We start from the raw sequence: 17364 nt of genomic DNA on the forward strand, positions 1-17364 counted from the left end.
GAAGGGAGGGAAGAGAGGCCAGGGATGTTACCTATCTCTGTAGAGTTAAATAGCTGTCTGCAGGTTATGCGTAGAGGACTTTGTAATTCAGAGAATTTCAGCTAATTTATAACTTGGCTAAAAGTTTCATTGGAAATCACAGTTCAGTTGCTAATGAAATTGGTTAAAAATCCTGTTGAGTGGCAGCTGCCACGTGTCCTTTTGCTTTGTGGACTTCCTTGGAGAGTCACATCGTAGTCTTTGGGATGTTGGGCTGAGCTCGTCTTTCATATGCGTTCCCTTGATTGCTTATTTAGCTTTGGCCCTGTGTGCTGACTTCTACACCTGCAGCTAAAGGAGACCAGCCTTCAAGAGGCTGTTTTCCACTCCCTGTTGCCATCCAGCTGCTGTGGATGTGCCTCTATGTGGTGGTATGTAGGGAACGTTTTGGGGACAAGCTCTCAAATGTCTCCTCATTAACTTGGCTCATGTTCTTCCACATCCTCTTCAACCATTTTTCTTTTCTTACAGCTGAAAGCAATAGCCTGGGCTCTACACTGTGAGCTCTGCAGTGCGTGTACGTCAAAAAGCAAAAAGGTAGGAAATGGGTTATCCCAACTCACACAGAAAAAAGGACGGGACTCTACTGCTAAACTGAGAGTGAGCTGAAGCCACTGGGGAGATAGGAACAGGAAGTAGAAAAACAGGTTTCCCTGGCTATTCTCACGGGAACTCTTCTTACATTTGTGTTACTTGAAAACGTTAAGCGCACAGAGTCCAAAACAATCCAGAAACACAGCTAGGAGAAGATATCCATCCTAGCCAAACGCTAATGTTAATGTTGTGTTATAAGTCAAGTGCCAGAAACTTTCTGGGAGAACACACCCTCCAATTTCATCTGGCCCCAGCTATTTCCCAGCAGCCAGGAAGGAAACAAGCGGTCGTTTGGCTGCCATGGCTCGGCTCTCTGCATGCTCTTCCCCTGCTCTCCCCCTTCTCTTGTTTGCCCAACTTTTGTTTTCAATAAAAATATTGAACGTTATAACACGGCCTGAATTTAATGCTGAGTAATTGAGGACTGTGCGGTTGACCTTTAATCATGGGTGTTTATAAACGTTGTTTGACACTGATCGAGAATGCATGCAGTGAGAAACACTGAATTTGCTCCTGATGCTTAACATTCATCTAGAGCAGACGGGGGCTGGAAGCCAGTGGTGTTCTTTATGTGAAGGGCTGTTCTCTAAAGTAAGCTGCTCTGTTGCCTTCTTGGAGTTGTTCCCTGTCTTGCAGTGCCCAGGTACTGCTGGTAATTCGTTGTACCCATTATCTACATCTAGGGATGGTAGAAATGATTCAGGGTGAAGCCCACCGATAGAGATGTGTGGGCTTTTGGCTTTTTCTTTTTTAGCTTTTCAGCTGGATCCGTTCCTACATGCTGCTTGCTGGGCAACCATACAAAAACCAGTGCCAGCACAACGCAAGGAGCACCAGGCGGGAGAAGAGAGGAGGGAAGGGGTGAGCACTGCTTTTTTTAGATGACTGTGCCAACTTTACATGTGTGTTAAATTAGCCTCAGAAAAGTATTCGCCGTAATGCTGTTTGAATTCAGGAGTCCCAGCACTGGCCACGACTGGCGGATTGACGTGTCTACCATCAACTGGTGGAGCGCCATTAATATTCCGCATTTTTGAGGCAAAAGTTGAAACTTGGGATATTTTTATGGCAGAACCCAAGTCCAACCTGTGCCAGACAATGCGTCTGCACTTCCTATACAGTTCATGTACAGTCCCCACGTTCGTTTGGAGTAAGGCAGAATCGGAGTCATCATGCACTACTCATCAGAGCATGCTGCACATTGCAGTGGATTGATGACTTTGCAGCAAATGGAGGGGGATCCCTTCAACCACCCCACTGCTGAGTGTTCTGAACGACAGAAAATTCAGCAGAGTTTTGTAATCGTGTGAATGCAAACTTGCAGCCAGTCCCGATGAAGCTGAGGGAGGCAGCAATGAGCCAGAGAAAAGGCACAAAAAGATCTGCAATGGTGGCTGCTCCTTAGCAACACAAGCCACAGCTTTTCTCAATCATTTCTCAAGGCTGAAATAAGTGCGGAAGACACCGGCTGCTTCCAGTGCTTAGTTTCATCTTCACATCTGTCAGAAGTAGTTCCAGTTGGTTTACTGTGGCAGTCTGCTCCCTGCAGCGTGGATCGGGGCCGGGATCTCTGTCGCCTTTGCGCTGAGTCTGTGGAATTACACAGCAGCTATGCACAGAGCTGAGGAGGTAGTGCTGCTGTTGAAAAGGTTTCGAATCAGACCCCAGAACAGCACACCTGCTGCCTACATGAGGAGTGTATAGATGGAGCACTTAACCCACTCCTGGCTGGTCTATGCTGGAGCGACCCTCACCCCACTGTTCTGGTTCTGTCGTTTCTTTGGCAGCAGTGACACAATCAGGAAAGCACAGCAGATGTCAAACAGTTCTTACTGATTACCAATGAGTTTCTTTTGATGAGACCCAACCGAGCGAGCAGCTCCAGCTCTGGTGCACAACTGCAGTGGGTGTTTTTGATGCAGCCCAACCTAGGAGCCAACGCATTCCATCCAACTGCCCCTAGCCGTTCCTTCAGGGGAGAGGCAGATTGCTCCCAACATGCAAAGCCAGGTGAGAAGGCTGGGCCAACTCGGAGCTTTAGATCTGCCTAGATAGGTTTGCATGTATACTTACCTAAATTATTTTCATTTCTGACACCCTTTGTTCTTGTGACCCAGTATGTTGTGAAAGGCTGTTCTGGTTTGGTGTGATGTGCAGATCATTGATTTCCACAGTGAAACACAATTTCCACCACATCCAGCCAGATGTGCTGGGCATATGGGCAGTGGAACTGTAGGGTTCCGAAACCCTTGGGGTGGACTGACAGTGAGAGGACTGCAGGTTTGCATCCCACGTAAGGAGGAGGCAGAAGTCCCGCCATCTGTGAGGGGAATGCAGCAGGGGGAAAGCAGTTTGGCTGCTTCTGCATTTGTGACACCCATCTGAATGTCATTTCCAAGAGCTGGGATGGAGACATGATGAAGCCACCTGCCTGTTCAGAAGGCTCACAGGTGCAACCACAAATGTATTTTATCTGTGTCCTTTCCTCAAAGCCTCCCTCTATTTCTGTGGTCCCCAAAATCCAGTTTTTCCACTGTAACTCAGCTTCTTGCTTAATTTCATGTCCAAAACCTTTATCTCTCAAAGGACCAGATTTCTGGATCCAAGGCTCCCTGCGCTTACTCCCAATAAAATCGTTCTGCATTGGAAAGCAGAGCACACCATTACCTTACAAGCAAATAGGGCATAGAATCATAGAATTGTTAAGGTTGTATGTAAAAGATCTCTAAGATCAGGACGAGGGGAAATGGCCTCAAGTTGTGCCAGGGCAAGTTTAGGTTGGATATTAGGAAGAACTTCTTTACAGAAAGGGTGGTTAGGTACTGGAATAGGCTCCCCAGGGAGGTGGTTGAATCGCCATCCCTGGATGTGTTTAAGAGCCGTTTGGATGTGGTACTCAGGGATATGATTTAGAGGAGGGTTTTTAGAGTTAGGGTACTGGTTAGGCTGCGGTTGGACTTGATCATCTTCAAGGTCTTTTCCAACCTGGGTAATTCTATGATTCTATGATCATTTAATTCAACTGTCAGCCCAATACCACACTGCCCACATCCCTCACCGCCACAACTACACACTAAATGTCTCCAGGGTTGGTAATTCCACCACCTCCCTGGGCAGCCCATTCCAACACTCCATCACTGCTTCTGAGAAGGAATTGTTTATAATATCCAACTTGAAATTTCCCCTGGAACAACTAAAAGCTGTTCCCTCTTGTCCTATCGCTGTTACTTGATAAAAGAGACCAATCCCCGCCTCACTACAATCCCCCTTCAGGGAGCTCTAGAGAGCAATAAGGTCTCCCTTGAGCCTCCTCTTTTCCAGACTGAACAATCCCAGCTCCCTCAGCAGCTCCCCATAAGATTTGTGCTCCAGACCCCTCACAGCTTCACTGCCTTCATCTGGACGTGCTCCAGGACCTTGGTGTCTTTCTTGTACTGAGGAGCCTGCAATTTAAGACAGTACTTGAGGTGTGACCTCACCAGGACCGAGTGCGTAATCAAAACCCGCACACTGGACAGAAGAAAGGCACAACTCCATAGATTTTAGTGACAACCTGCTCCTATCTCCTAAGCATGGCACTTCCATTTTTATATATTAATATCTGATTTTACTTAACGACTAAGCAGTAATATTTTTTAACTTATCACTTTTTCCTCACGGGAAGATGAGATCGGTTACAATATGCTTGGACACACGGCAGGGCAATCTGTGTGACTGTCATCTGTGCAGAAAATGGGCACGTGGTATCAATGTCTGTGTCTGGTTGAAGGAGACAATGCTGTTTGGGAAACCAAACAGAGCCGTTAGATTCCTGTGGTGTAATGACTGTGGCTCACACATCATTTCTGAGTACACAGATCAAAACTTGGCCTGAGTGTTCTGCTGTCAAAAGGGAAAATGTATGCTCTGATACTATGGCCTCCAGTTTGGCATGGAGCAGCCAGATGTTGAATTCCCTGACAGCCGTACACCTGTGGTTTGCCCACTCTACGGGAACTGATATTTTCCACAAGATACAAGAGTATGTGGAAGGGTTCCCACCTGAGCTGCAGTTGGCAAGTTGCCTGCAATATGAAGCTCCCATTGATCTTCCTTCTCCAGCAGAAGAATTTCCCAGCCTGTCTTAGTAGAAAGCCTGTCCATGACTAACCAGAATGCGGCTCATGTAAAGAGACTGGCTTTAGATGCAAAGGGGTAGCTCTAACTGTTACGGTAAATTTGGTACCAACATTTAAAGCAAAAATAATGTTTTAAGATCATTGGACCAGTCCGTTGTAAGGAGTATTATTTGAAAACTTCAGCTTCTAATTAATGCTGCCCAAAATCATTCTACTCTGAACACAGGGTAGAAAAATCCAGTTTAACTGAAAGGTACAGCAGCGAGGTGTTATGCATACCAAGTTTGACTGCACAGCTAATTAACTTGTAATTTGACAAGTCATCAGTACAATACATAGTTTAAAACATTGTATAAAATGTCCTCCTATTAATAGATCCTTAGGTCCCGGTTAAATGTAGTAGTAGTATCTAACATTTAAAGCAATCCCTTGAAAGCTACAATTTCTATGTATCTTTTAACTCCAGTCAGCTAAATGAGATTTTTCTTTAGACTTACACTTAAGAAGCACCATAAAGAAGTCGGGTATGTATGAGTTCTTGATGAAAGCCATGTAGTGGTGGCAAAGGACCAAGAAATTAAGATTTAAAGGAGTTAATTTCCTGCTGACCGAAGGTTGTGTATGAGGTCACATGCATTTATCTTCCATCACAACCCTGTATTTCCTTCTGGAAGGGGAAGGGAACTAGTCTTCACAACACTTCTGCACTGATATTTTAATCTGGGAGGACCTCGGTGTGAAAAAGGAAGTAAGAATCCAATGATGCAGAGAAGGAGCTCTAATTCTTGAATACTGTAAAAATTATAAGATGGAAACTTCCTATGAAAGATTTCTGTCCACTCTGTTGTGGAGGCACCCATCCCGTTCCTTCTGTGCCTGCTCTCATAGTGAGAAACCTTTCCCAGAAGTCGCATTCCTGAATATTCTCTTCATGATTCTGCAAATGCAGTCACTTGGCACTCCGCTGTTTTTCTCTGCGCTGGCAGTTTGTTGTTTCTTTCAGATGTTCATCTGGCTCTGTTTTGCTTAATCATGGTGTCTCCCAAAGGTCTGCACTAATGAGTTTCTGCATTCGTACCATATGCTTTCTTTGCCGTGGAGAAGTTCAGTTGTACAGCAAACAGACTTTGAAATTCTTTCTATTCCCTTCCTCCTCTTCCCTCTAATCTGAGAGGTCTTCTTGGCAGAAAGGGCTTCTTCCACTCTGCTTCCACATCTTAATTTGGATCTGTGGCAACACTTGGAAAGGAATTGGCCCCTTCCCTCTTGGCTCATCTTTGTTAATCAGCTTTTTTGGAGCTCTCGCTTGAAGTCCCAGAGGCCGAGCTCATCCACTCACTCAAAAAGTAGCGGCAGCTTCTGGTGATAAAAGCAACCAGACTCCTACTGAAGGAGCCGTGCTTCTTATTCACTGCCGGGTGCGCTGGAGAAGCACTGCTGCTAAGCAAGGAGAGGACTCAGAAGGATTTAGGAGGCTCCAGGCAGCTAGAAGATCAGCACTGGGGCAAAGTCCCTTGGGAAAGGCCAAGCCCACTGCCCTAGAAATAATGACAGGCAGCAAAGGAAATCTCCCTACCTCCTCAGCTGATAAAAACAGCCCATAAAAGCTAGTGCTCTAGACAGAGAATTTTAAATCCCATTAGCTATTCTCCAGTAAGGAAACAGCCCAACAGGGACAGTTCTTCATAACAAAATCCTTAGAGGACTATTTTTCCCACACTTTCTTTATATCGCTCTCCTTCCACTATCATAAATTCCCACACTGGGGCATTTCTGGCAGAGATCTGCCATCAATGGCAACTCTTAGCTTAGTGAAGACTCACAAATCCACTTCCAATGGAATAAGGATTTCCCTCTTTCATTTTCCCCGTGTGAATACAATGATACAATGGGAGCAATGTTCAAATCATGTCCCAGTTTTTTGGAATCCTCTCAGATTGTCCATCAAGTTAAAGGTGTACAGAGGTATTGTCTCATCTAGGTGCATGCAGGGCATATTCCCAGGTGCAAGGATCTATCCAGTGGCTGCAGCTCCAGGACGTATGAAAGAACCCGGTACATTTGGTCCTAAGAGAAGTTCACTCCAAGACAGCTGTGTTAGGAGACTTGGGCAGGGAGCTAATTGTGCTATCATTGCACTAAGCACGACATACACCTGAAGGGTGGAAATGAGATCAGTGCTGTTAACAGAAACTGGGGTTTGGTGAAACTGTGCAGAAGCACAGAAACTTAGAATGGCTTGTGTTGGAAGGGACCTTAAAGACCACCTATTTCTAACCCCCAGCCATGGGCAGGGCTGCCACCCACCAGCTCAGGCTGCCCAAGGCCCAATCCAACCTGGCCTTGAGCACCTTCAGGGATGAGGCACCACAGCTTCTATGGGGAGCTGTGCCAGTGCCTCACCACCCTTGGGGTGAAGACTTTCCTATGAATAGAAGAGTTCATATTGGCAGGCAATGCTGAGTTGCCTCAAAACACTCATGATGGTGAGAGTCACATCTAAGCAAGAGACTCATCACAGCTGAAGGTCACTGTTGATGTCCTGCCCTCTCTTTTACAAGTCCACTTTGAGTGGGAAGAGCAATAGCACCAGTAAATAGCATTTTGCTCTGGGACATTAACTATCTTGCAGGCAATGGTATCAAATCTTAAGTGACTATATAGGCATTGCCAGAAGAGTGGAGGACAAGACTATGATTACATATCCAAGACATCAGCTCCAGTTTGTTCACCAAAGTTAGAGCTGCTGTATTATCTTACAGCATTTAAAATGTTTGCCCAGATGTTTTTCCTATGCATTTTTTCTGTTACTGGGGATTTTCTAGTTGTATCGTTCTGTTTTCTTTTGTCTAGTTTTACAGCCACTTCCCAGTGTTCAGGATGCTTTACAGTAAGCACTGGGCTCACCTGTAGGAATTACCCTGATAAACTTGGCTGTCAGTTACACAAGCTCAGACTTTTCACCAGCTGGCCAGACTTCTTCAAGCAGACCAAAGAATGTTGCATTAATGTATGGGAAGAGACTTAATCTACTTTTATATCCATTTTCAATAAAACACAATTTTCTCTGAAAGATCTGCCTAAAACCTTTGTCTCCCAGCTTGAAATATATCTCTGAAAGTAATAAAATTTTCCATTACACCAGCAAAGTAGTTATTAAATTTTATTTCTGTGAGTATCAGAATTTCCTATCCCTGGAGGGATGTCTTCTGTGTATCACTGCGATCCTGATAAATGAAGTACAATGAATCCAACTGATGTCACACCATCACAGCAGGGTTATTATGAAACAGGGCAGAAGTGTCTTTACAGAAAAAGGCTTTTGTGTTCTTAGGATACTCAGAAAGCTCTTGCAAAAATTAAGACAAGGCATTTTACTCCTCTGTGTGAATATGACGGTTTGCCATGTACTTCAGTCATTAAGATAAAACACCCTTGTGATGGATGACAAGACGACATACAAAATAACAGAGCTTGGTAATAAATTCTTGGTGCATCTTTTACCTACTGTCTTTCTAATTGGGAGTTTCTCATTCAAGGTCGCTAAGCCTCCTCAGCCTTCACTGTCTTCCTTTACTGTGTTGATGGGTGGATGGTTGAACAAGATGATCTTTGTGGTCTTTTCCAACCTTAATGATTCTACGGTGCACAGACTCACAGAATCGTAGGGGTTGGAAGAGACCTCCAGAGATCATTGAATCCAACCCCTCTTACAAAGCAGGTTCCCTACAGCAGGTGGCACAGCTCGGCATCCAGGTGGGGCTTGAATATCTCCATAGAAGGAGACTCCACAGCCCCCCTGGGCAGCCTGTTCCAGTGCTCCATCACCCTCACCGTAAAGATGTTCTTGTGCACATTCATGAGGAACTTCCTATGCTCAATGATCTTCTGATTTTTTATTTCTTTTTCTTTCATATTTTCCATTATTAAACTCAGACTGTAGAACAGATGAAGTTTGATATCTTGTCACATAAAACAAAAACTGGCTGAAATGGAAGCCATATTGAAGGGAGTGTTATTTTCCCCTTGGGTCTCAGTGCTTCCATCCTGGGCTGTGAAGCCATGGAGCTGGGTTGCCTGGGCACACTCAGTGGTCCCAGCCAGGAACACTGGAGATCACATCCCAGAGGGCTGGCTGTGTGTCACTGCTCCTTAGTGCTGGGATGGACAGAAATGATGTAGTGGCTTCCCACACATTGGGTGTTTTGTGCTCTTCTTATGCTTCACTGTGCCACAGAAGGTTTCATAGTCAAACTCTGTTACCCATCCAAGATGGCAGCCAATGATCCTCTTCAAAGGACAATCATAAACAGAATGGTTTAACACAAGACTAACATGTGACACTATCAGAAAATACAAAGATGTTTTATCAGAATTAAAGGAACCAGTGGATGTTCTTGTGCTGAGAAAACACAGCTAACCTCCAGACATTAGCATTATAAGGCCATGTATAAATGAGGCAGTATAAGGCCATATAAACTGAGGCAGGGGAGTTTTAGGTTAGATATTAGGAGGAAGTTTTTCACACAGAGGGCAGCAACTCACTGGAACAGGTTGCTCAAGGAGGTTGTGGATGCCCCATCCCTGGAGGCATTCAAGGCCAGGCTGGATGTGGCTCTGGGCAGCCTGGTCTGCTGGTTAGTGGCCCTGCACATAGCAGGGGGATTGAAACTGGATGATCATTGTGGTCCTTTTCAACCCAGGCCATTCTGTGATTCTATGATGCTATGACTGTATGATTCTACATGTCAGTTGGGTCAGTTAACCCATGTGCTGCCTTTTTGCTTTAGCTGGCAAGGGTTTGGGGAACCCAAGTTGGGCCTCCTCATCTGACACATGGCCCACTCCAGGAGCTGCTTCTTCTTCTGAATTAGAAACCTACCAAACACCAAAAGTGCTACAAAACAGCAGTCCAGAGGAGGAAGAGGATAGGCTCTTGGTTTTTTTGCTGATTGAACAAGCTAGATGGAAGAGGTGAGTTCTTTCTATGTTAAAATAGGGCAAATAGCTCTGGTCAAGGGGAAAGACCTGACTGCTGTCCAGGATCACAGCTCAGCACAGATCACCGTGTGTGTTTGCTTTCTCAAGGGTTCTGTTTTGTTTTCCTATTCCATCTGCTGTCTGCTGGTTGTTTCTGTGCACAGTAACAGAGTCTGGGCCATTCTCCTCTCAAGACATCTGACTTGTTAAGGAGGGCACCTAACAGAAACCCCTACTTGAACCCTGCACTCCAGATTTCTTTTGGTCAGGTTGCTCTGCTCTTTTTTTCCCATGTACATGGGAAAAAAGCTTCTATGGTAAATGCACGCAGCTGCTCTTAAAACGCAAAAATACAGAATCATAGAATCATAGAATCATAGAATGACTTGGGTTGGAAAGGAGTTTAAAGATCATCCAGCTCCAACCCACTGCCACGAGCAGGGCTGTCATCTACCAGACCAGGCTGCCCAGGGCCCCCTCCAACCTGGTAGACAGGATATTTAATCCTTCCTTAAAATAACCTTAGGCAAAATGGAAGCTCCCTTGGGCAGCTCTTCCATCTGGATGTGACAGCAGTTCCAGTGTGGTGGGATCTCTGACACCCTCTGGATGTATCTCAGTTTGACTTCGTTAGAAGCAAAAAGAAAATGCTTTTGGTGCTTCAACGTGCCATTCTGATATACAGACTCTTGAGACTTGTTTGTAGTATGGTGATTGGAGATGCCCCTGGAAGAAGGCTCCTGGGTGTTAGAAGCAGGCAGCCATTCCCTCAGAAAAGGATTAGAAGATGTGGCAGTCTCTGGGGAAGAACAAGATAATAGGCTTATGCTACCTTTGAGCAGGGTCCAGCCCTCCCTGAGCTTGGGGGCAGACTTTGGGGGTGAATCATAGAATCATAGAATCACAAGGTTGGGGAGGACCTATAAGATCATCTAGTCCAACCATCCTCCCTTTACCATACCTACAGAAAACCCCTAAACCATATCTCCTAGTTCCCTATCCAGATGCTTCTTGAACACTGCCAGTGATGGCGACTCCACCACCTCCGTGGGCAGGCCATTCCAGTGCCTGACCACTCTCAGGGATGAGTCTACTGCTCTCCAGTGCTGTGCTGCCATCTTGAGACCCCCAGCCCCAGCCCACACCTCGGGTCCTGATTCCCAGCACCAAGTCAGAGCTACCTCAGTTCTTCCATTATTCCTGAAATTATTTGCTGGACTTGGGAGAGGAGAGCTTGGCACAGAGAGATGTGTAGCACATAGCACAGATCAAGCCAAAGAGTAGTGGGGACACCTCACACTTACTGAGTCATAAGCAGAAACAAACAACACCCTTTTCCCTCTATAATGTGTGCTGGTTACAGGGATATGCAGCTCAAATTGTGATAGTAGTCAGGAATGTTGTAAAATCCATTTGCAGGTCACATCTCACAGGCAGGCAGGCTGTCACCAGCTCTGTTCTTGCCGTTTCATTTCCACTTGCTCTCATTCATGTGGAAAGATCCTGGAGCGCCTTGGGCTGCGATCTGTTCGGTTCTATTTTTGGCTGTCTCCTTGCTGCAGGAAGGTGATTTCTCACATGTGCTTGTTTTCCAATTATCACTTGTTGAGACGTACCCCCTGGCCACATTACAAAGAGAGTCAGGTGGCAAGCACATATTTACAAGTCTTTATTCTGAGGCACAGGGTTACCTTTATTGATCCGAGCTTTGAATTGAAGCTGCAGGGACTCTCTGGAATCACATTTCTCATGGCTGAGTTGATCCATCCTCCTTCCCTTCAGAGGATTAAGTGTCTGGCGTACCTGTGTGTGTGACTGGAGGAAGGAAGGTCCGCCATATAAGGCTTAAAATAACTAGCTGTATCCTACAAGATGATGCAAAGATCCCATTGTATGTGATATTAAACAGGCTTTTTTCAGCTACCACTCACGCTCTGCACACCACGCTGCAACCCAGCTGCTTCCTTCATCTCAAAAGCTTAATCTTTTAGGTGAGAAACATTAGTTTGTAAAGCACTTTATCAGGAAAGCACAGACTTACGAGGGGATGAGCGGGTGAGCCAGCAGAGCAGTGGCCTTTCTGTTTGCTCTATCCACTAACAAGATGCACGGGATTACCTTTGAGCTCTCTTGGCAGCATAAGTTTGAGAATTGGAAAAAGCGTGACGATAAATGAAACACTGCCGTTAGCAGAGAGCAGATGGACTTGTTTTGCATCAAAAATTACCTCAAATATTGACAGTATCATAATACCACGTCCAATACGGGAAAACAAAAGAGTTCTGCACCAGCTCCTGGCCAACTACACAACAATGAGAGCAAAGGCACCGTCCTTCCCACCATCCCGTGTCCCAGGCCCAGCACACCCAGTGCCACCAGTGGGACTGCGCTGCAGCAGCCGTGCTGGCAGCGCTGCTCCCTCCTGTAAGGCTGTGTGGGATCAGTGTGGGTAAACCCGCAGCCATCGGCAGCCCTGCGTCCAGAGAGATCCCAGAAGTGGCACAATTCCCAGCGAGGGCTGCTGAGAGGAGGGGATCTGTTTTGCTGATGCTGTCAGTGTTTCATGGCTCATAAAGGAGGGGCAGCCACACTCTCCTATGCACCAAAGTGGTCAGCAGCTGTCTGTCCTCCTCGAAACGCGAACAAATTTGACATTTTCCTGCAGTTTCTATTTCCTTTGTGAGTAATTTACGCCAGGGTCTGGGATCTCTAGTGTTTCTACCAGCTGTTTTCCCTTTCCAGCTGTTTACACCCATCTGATGGAATGATTTCATTAGAGCAGCTTCAAGCTCACTGCACTCAATTGCCCACTTTCTTCTACATGTCACTGAGATGCAGTTCATTTTCTTGCTTGTAGTTCTGAAGACCGAAACTGCGATGCACCAACATTCTGGAACGTGCTTGTTGTTTCTTACTCATCTTCTCATTTACAAACATCCTACTTCTTCCAGGCAAGCAAGACACCCATTCTCTCCCTTCTTTCTATGCATTATTAGAATCAGAAAATCAGATTTGGGGACTGACTGATAGAGTTTTTAATCCGTTAGTTCACATATTCAGCCTGCGGTTGTTTGTTTTGGCTCTGGTTCATACAAGAAAAATAAGGGATGTACATACAATAATTGTGAGGACAGAGGAATGGAAGGGGAGATATTTATGAGAGATCCAGAAGGATGTAAAAGGCAAAGGTAGGAGCTCTCTGTATAAAACACAAGGACAGTAAAAGCAGAGGTCCTGCACTGTGCTTTGTCCATGAACAACAGCTAACAGAAAGCATGCTGGGAAAGATATGAAAACTATGATACTGCTGCAAAAATACATGGGCAACTAATTGTAGAGTTCAGTAATAGCAACTGCACCCGGTAGCTGGAGTGGAAAATGGCTCCTAAAAGTATGATTACACTCTCCACCAGAGGCTTTTGGTACACTAAGTGGACTATTTCCTTACCAAACATGACAGAAGGCAAAGCTGATGTGAGGTGCTGTCTATGTGTGAGCCATAACCATGACTGAGAGCTGCTCTACTGAGTGGTCTGACACATGGTGCTCCGTCTACCAGTGAAAACAGTCATTTTATCCGTGCATATATCATATTCCTGAACATTTTCAATCTGTAAGTGTTCAAGTTAGAAATAATTACAAGATTCAACAGCGTGTTTCTGGAAGAACAAGTAGCATGAGAAAACAGTCCTTTCCTCCTGTTCTGCTTTGTTTTCCGTGCTCACTTCTGAGCCGCGTTTGCTCTCCAAGTATTATGCAAGGAATTCATTCTAATCTGAGAGAAGAACAGAGAGGCCTGGAAATACCTTGTTTTACATTACACCTACCCTTGGGCTTCTGACCCCTGGTGTAGCCTGACAGAATAAACTGTAGTGGTGGGTGTTATTTAAGTGGATTTTCTCAAAAACAATAAGCAAGAGAGTTTATTCTTAAGGCAGCGAGGTTTAGCCCACTACAGTTTTGCCAAGTTAATTAAGAGTGGAACAACACAGTGATTACATCAGGGTTCCAATTAGGACTAAATCAATAAACCAATGGGTTCAAAGCATGATATCACTAAATTAACACAGCAGGTAGTCTGACTGGAGTACAAGGTTGGCAATGCAGGGAACTGCCTTGAGCTAGCCCTGTTTCAAGCTCTACTGAAAGCAAAAGAGAAAATTCAAGGAAGAGCAGCTTCCTACAGATGCAGGCTGCAGTCCAGCCAGTGCATGAAATCTTTTATCCAGCCAGGAGTCATCTTGGTTTGAGGCCTATGCCAAGGAGATGTGGTAGTGCCATCCCGCCTCATTTTAAGGATACGTTTAGAGAGTTTAGAGAGTTCTCAGCTGTTGTTCGTGCTTGGCTGCTGTTAGCAGTCACAGATTAACAAGTACCTCTGAACACCAGCCAGAAACTTCTCAGAAAAGAATCAAGGCTCCTTCCAAGAGCTCAGAGGCCGTGATGCAGACAGGAGCCCACTGCCTGGACCACAGATCCGCCCACACTCCAGGCACCTGTTCCCACTAGCAGAAGGCTGGGCAATGCCCAACCTGTCAGCCTGGGGGCTCCTCCAGCAGAGTTATTACTCATTTTATTTAAAGTCCCTTTAAAATTCAAGCTATCCTATTTCTCAGAAGAGAGTCTGCAGATTCCTCGGTATGGATGCAGCTTTCTGGCTGCACTGCCTTTATCCATGCAATTTCAGGGGAAGGAACACTGTAAAGCTAAGCAGGGTGCTACTTTCCAAACACTTCACACACTTGCTTCTCAGAGTGCAAGGAAAACAAGTGAGTTTTTATCTGTGGAGATTCAGTTCAGGCTTCACCAGTGAAGTTCTGAGAACCACATTCTTAAAAGATGCTTTGATGCTTGAAGATATTGGATGACTCGGAGGACATTTAGTACTGTTCTTTGCGGCTGATTTGTGAACTTTTCAGATTCTAACTTTCACTCAAACCTGTGTCCTCAGACAGTTTAATGCCTAATAAGTGAGAGCAATGACTAAATGCAAAATCTTACTACGGACTTCCCAGTCCTTAAAAAATATCTGTTATTAAGCAGCTAACTGTGCAAAGCTGACAGATAGATAAAGGGCATCTTTCTCTATCCATTTTGATGTACTGTTTCAGTCTAGATGGTGGCCAGCAGTCAAATAGGACGTAGGAAGTTTTGAGGGCACTATAATAAGCTCAAGATGCAGTATTATTTCTGTCATGGGAAAGTTATCTCTGCTTTTATTTCTTTGTGTGTGACATTGGGTAGAGAATTATGCCGCTCTTTGCTGTGGCCCATCTTCAAAGGCACATGGCATTACAAGGGAGAGAGGGCCAAACCTCTCTTAATCCAGATGCATCCACACCTGATGCAGCACCATCAACAGTAATCCATCAATAATCCCCGTCCTAGTGCAGAAAAGTTCTTGTGGTCACCAGACCACGCAGAACTGTCGGAATGGCCAAATGATTTATTCCAGCTGAAATCATTTTTATTGTGCAGTGACTGGGACTGAAGCCTGCAGAGCATAAATACATCGTATCTGGCAGCCCAGTCAGGGCTTTGCCACGACTGGGTAACTCCTAAGGCAGGCAATGATCTCCCTGCCATGGACTTCTACAGGACAAGTGAAAAATATGAAGAAACTCTGGTGAGTTGTATTGAATTCAATATAATTTTAATGAATCAAAAATAAATCCATGATAAATTCATTAAGGCTTCTTCATGGGGCTTCTAACCGACATCCCAAAGCCAGGATTTGAAGGTCCCGAGACAAGACCTAGATCTTTTCCCCTTGGATGAGGCCCAGGGAACAAGTAAGATAAATGCACACTTCTCTCCCCGTCTCCTTTCCTCCTCTGTAAAACATTTAGGCTTAGATCTTCCCTGAAGATAAATTGGCACAGTTTCACACACTGCAGTCGAGCTGCAATGATTTATGGAGGCCCTATGCATATTAAATCACATCAATTATGGCAGAGACAGAGGGAATATTGCAATCCACGCTCCCTTCTGGACCATCACATCCCCTTCAGCTCCTGGTTCCCAGCAGAATGGTGTCCCTGTCCTCAGCTGAAAACCAGGCTCTTGTTATGTTTTCCCATCCACTCACCTGCCTGTCCCTTCTGATTCAGGAGCAGAGCCACATTTGGTTGGAAACCAAACCCCACATTTGGGTGGAAGGTCAGTGCCCACATGCCCACCATGGACAAGTCGGTGCGGTCCAACTCACCACATTAGCACAGGAAAATTCAAGGCTCCATATTGGGTTTTGGGGTTTGCATTTAGCAGACCTCCACAGTAATTAACACAGAGGGCCATATGCTGATTCTGCAGAGCCCATTAATCACTTTTGCTGAGACAGAGGGAGTGTTTGCACAGAGTTCTTGGAGATTATCACCCTGGCTCCGGGATTTGTCACACTGCATTACAAATGGTGTTTTAGTGAGCTCCTCAGGTCCCGAAGGGCCATAACCTGTCTGAGGCAAAGTCAAATGTTGTTGAGCAGCAGAGGTTTCCCAAGAAGGAGCTTATCTCTTCCAGATTGCTTGGTTATATAAATAGGACCTTGATATGAGATAGAAACACAATTAATTCCTCAAGGATTACATTTGATAATGGCACTGAAATTAATCTTCAGTGGCAGAAATAACACCGTACACTTCAGGGAGTCTAGCAAAAGCCTATAGAGACATCCACTCTCCCACCAGAAAAACTAATTTATTTTCCCTTTTAAAAGAATGTATATTGCTACATTATTATCTTTTTAACCTACTGATATTTCTTATTTTAAGATATTTTAACAGGGGCTAATGAATTTGTGGTTTTCCTGCCTGAGCAGGAGGCTGGCTTTCAGATCTGCTCTCCCAGTCAATCCCAATCTGGCAGCAAGATGAACTGAGTGTGTGCTAGTTGCCCAGCGCCACCGGGAAGCTCATTCAAGAAGAGCTAACAGTTTATCTCCTGGGGTGGCTGGGAAACTCATGGTTCTGCAAAGAAGTGTTGATCACAAACCCACTCCTGCACAAGTTCACCATCCAGGCAGCCAGGTGAGGATGGTCAGAAAGCCAGGATACTGGTGGACAGTACATGTTTCTCATCCATTTGTTCTGTTCCCAAATACCCTGCTGAAATTCCATTGACTCAAGCTTTTATTAAAAGTAAACTAGAGTAAACTTCCTTAAACTCAGAAACTCTTAATGGTATCAATTAATTTATTTAGGTTAGACCTTCTTTTCTGGTCCCAACCTACCTATATGTGTAAAGGTACCCTACGCACTCCCCAGACTTACACTCTCCATCTGCTAAGTGTCAGGTCTGCCCAGCTCACAGGGGGATGAAGACGCAAAGCGCATTGGGATCTGGCTTAGATGCAGAGATATTGATGTAGATGTCCAGCTGAGGAGAAGCAGTGCTTACATCACTCAGAAATACCAATCTGATGTTGGTTACTGCTTGGTGGATGAGTAGGATGTCAAGAGGAACGTGACCAGGGACTGAATGCACAGTTTTGGCCCAATGACTGTAAAAATGCTGAGAAATCCTTATGGGAGAAAACAGAACAAAACAGAACAAATAAAAAATGTGATTAAAAAAACACTGATATATAAGATTATGGCTCGACTCTTCCTCAGTACAGTGGTGCCTCATTTGTTTG

The sequence above is a fragment of the Excalfactoria chinensis genome, chromosome 2, assembly GCF_039878825.1.
Source record: "Excalfactoria chinensis isolate bCotChi1 chromosome 2, bCotChi1.hap2, whole genome shotgun sequence".
NCBI lineage: Eukaryota > Metazoa > Chordata > Aves > Galliformes > Phasianidae > Excalfactoria > Excalfactoria chinensis.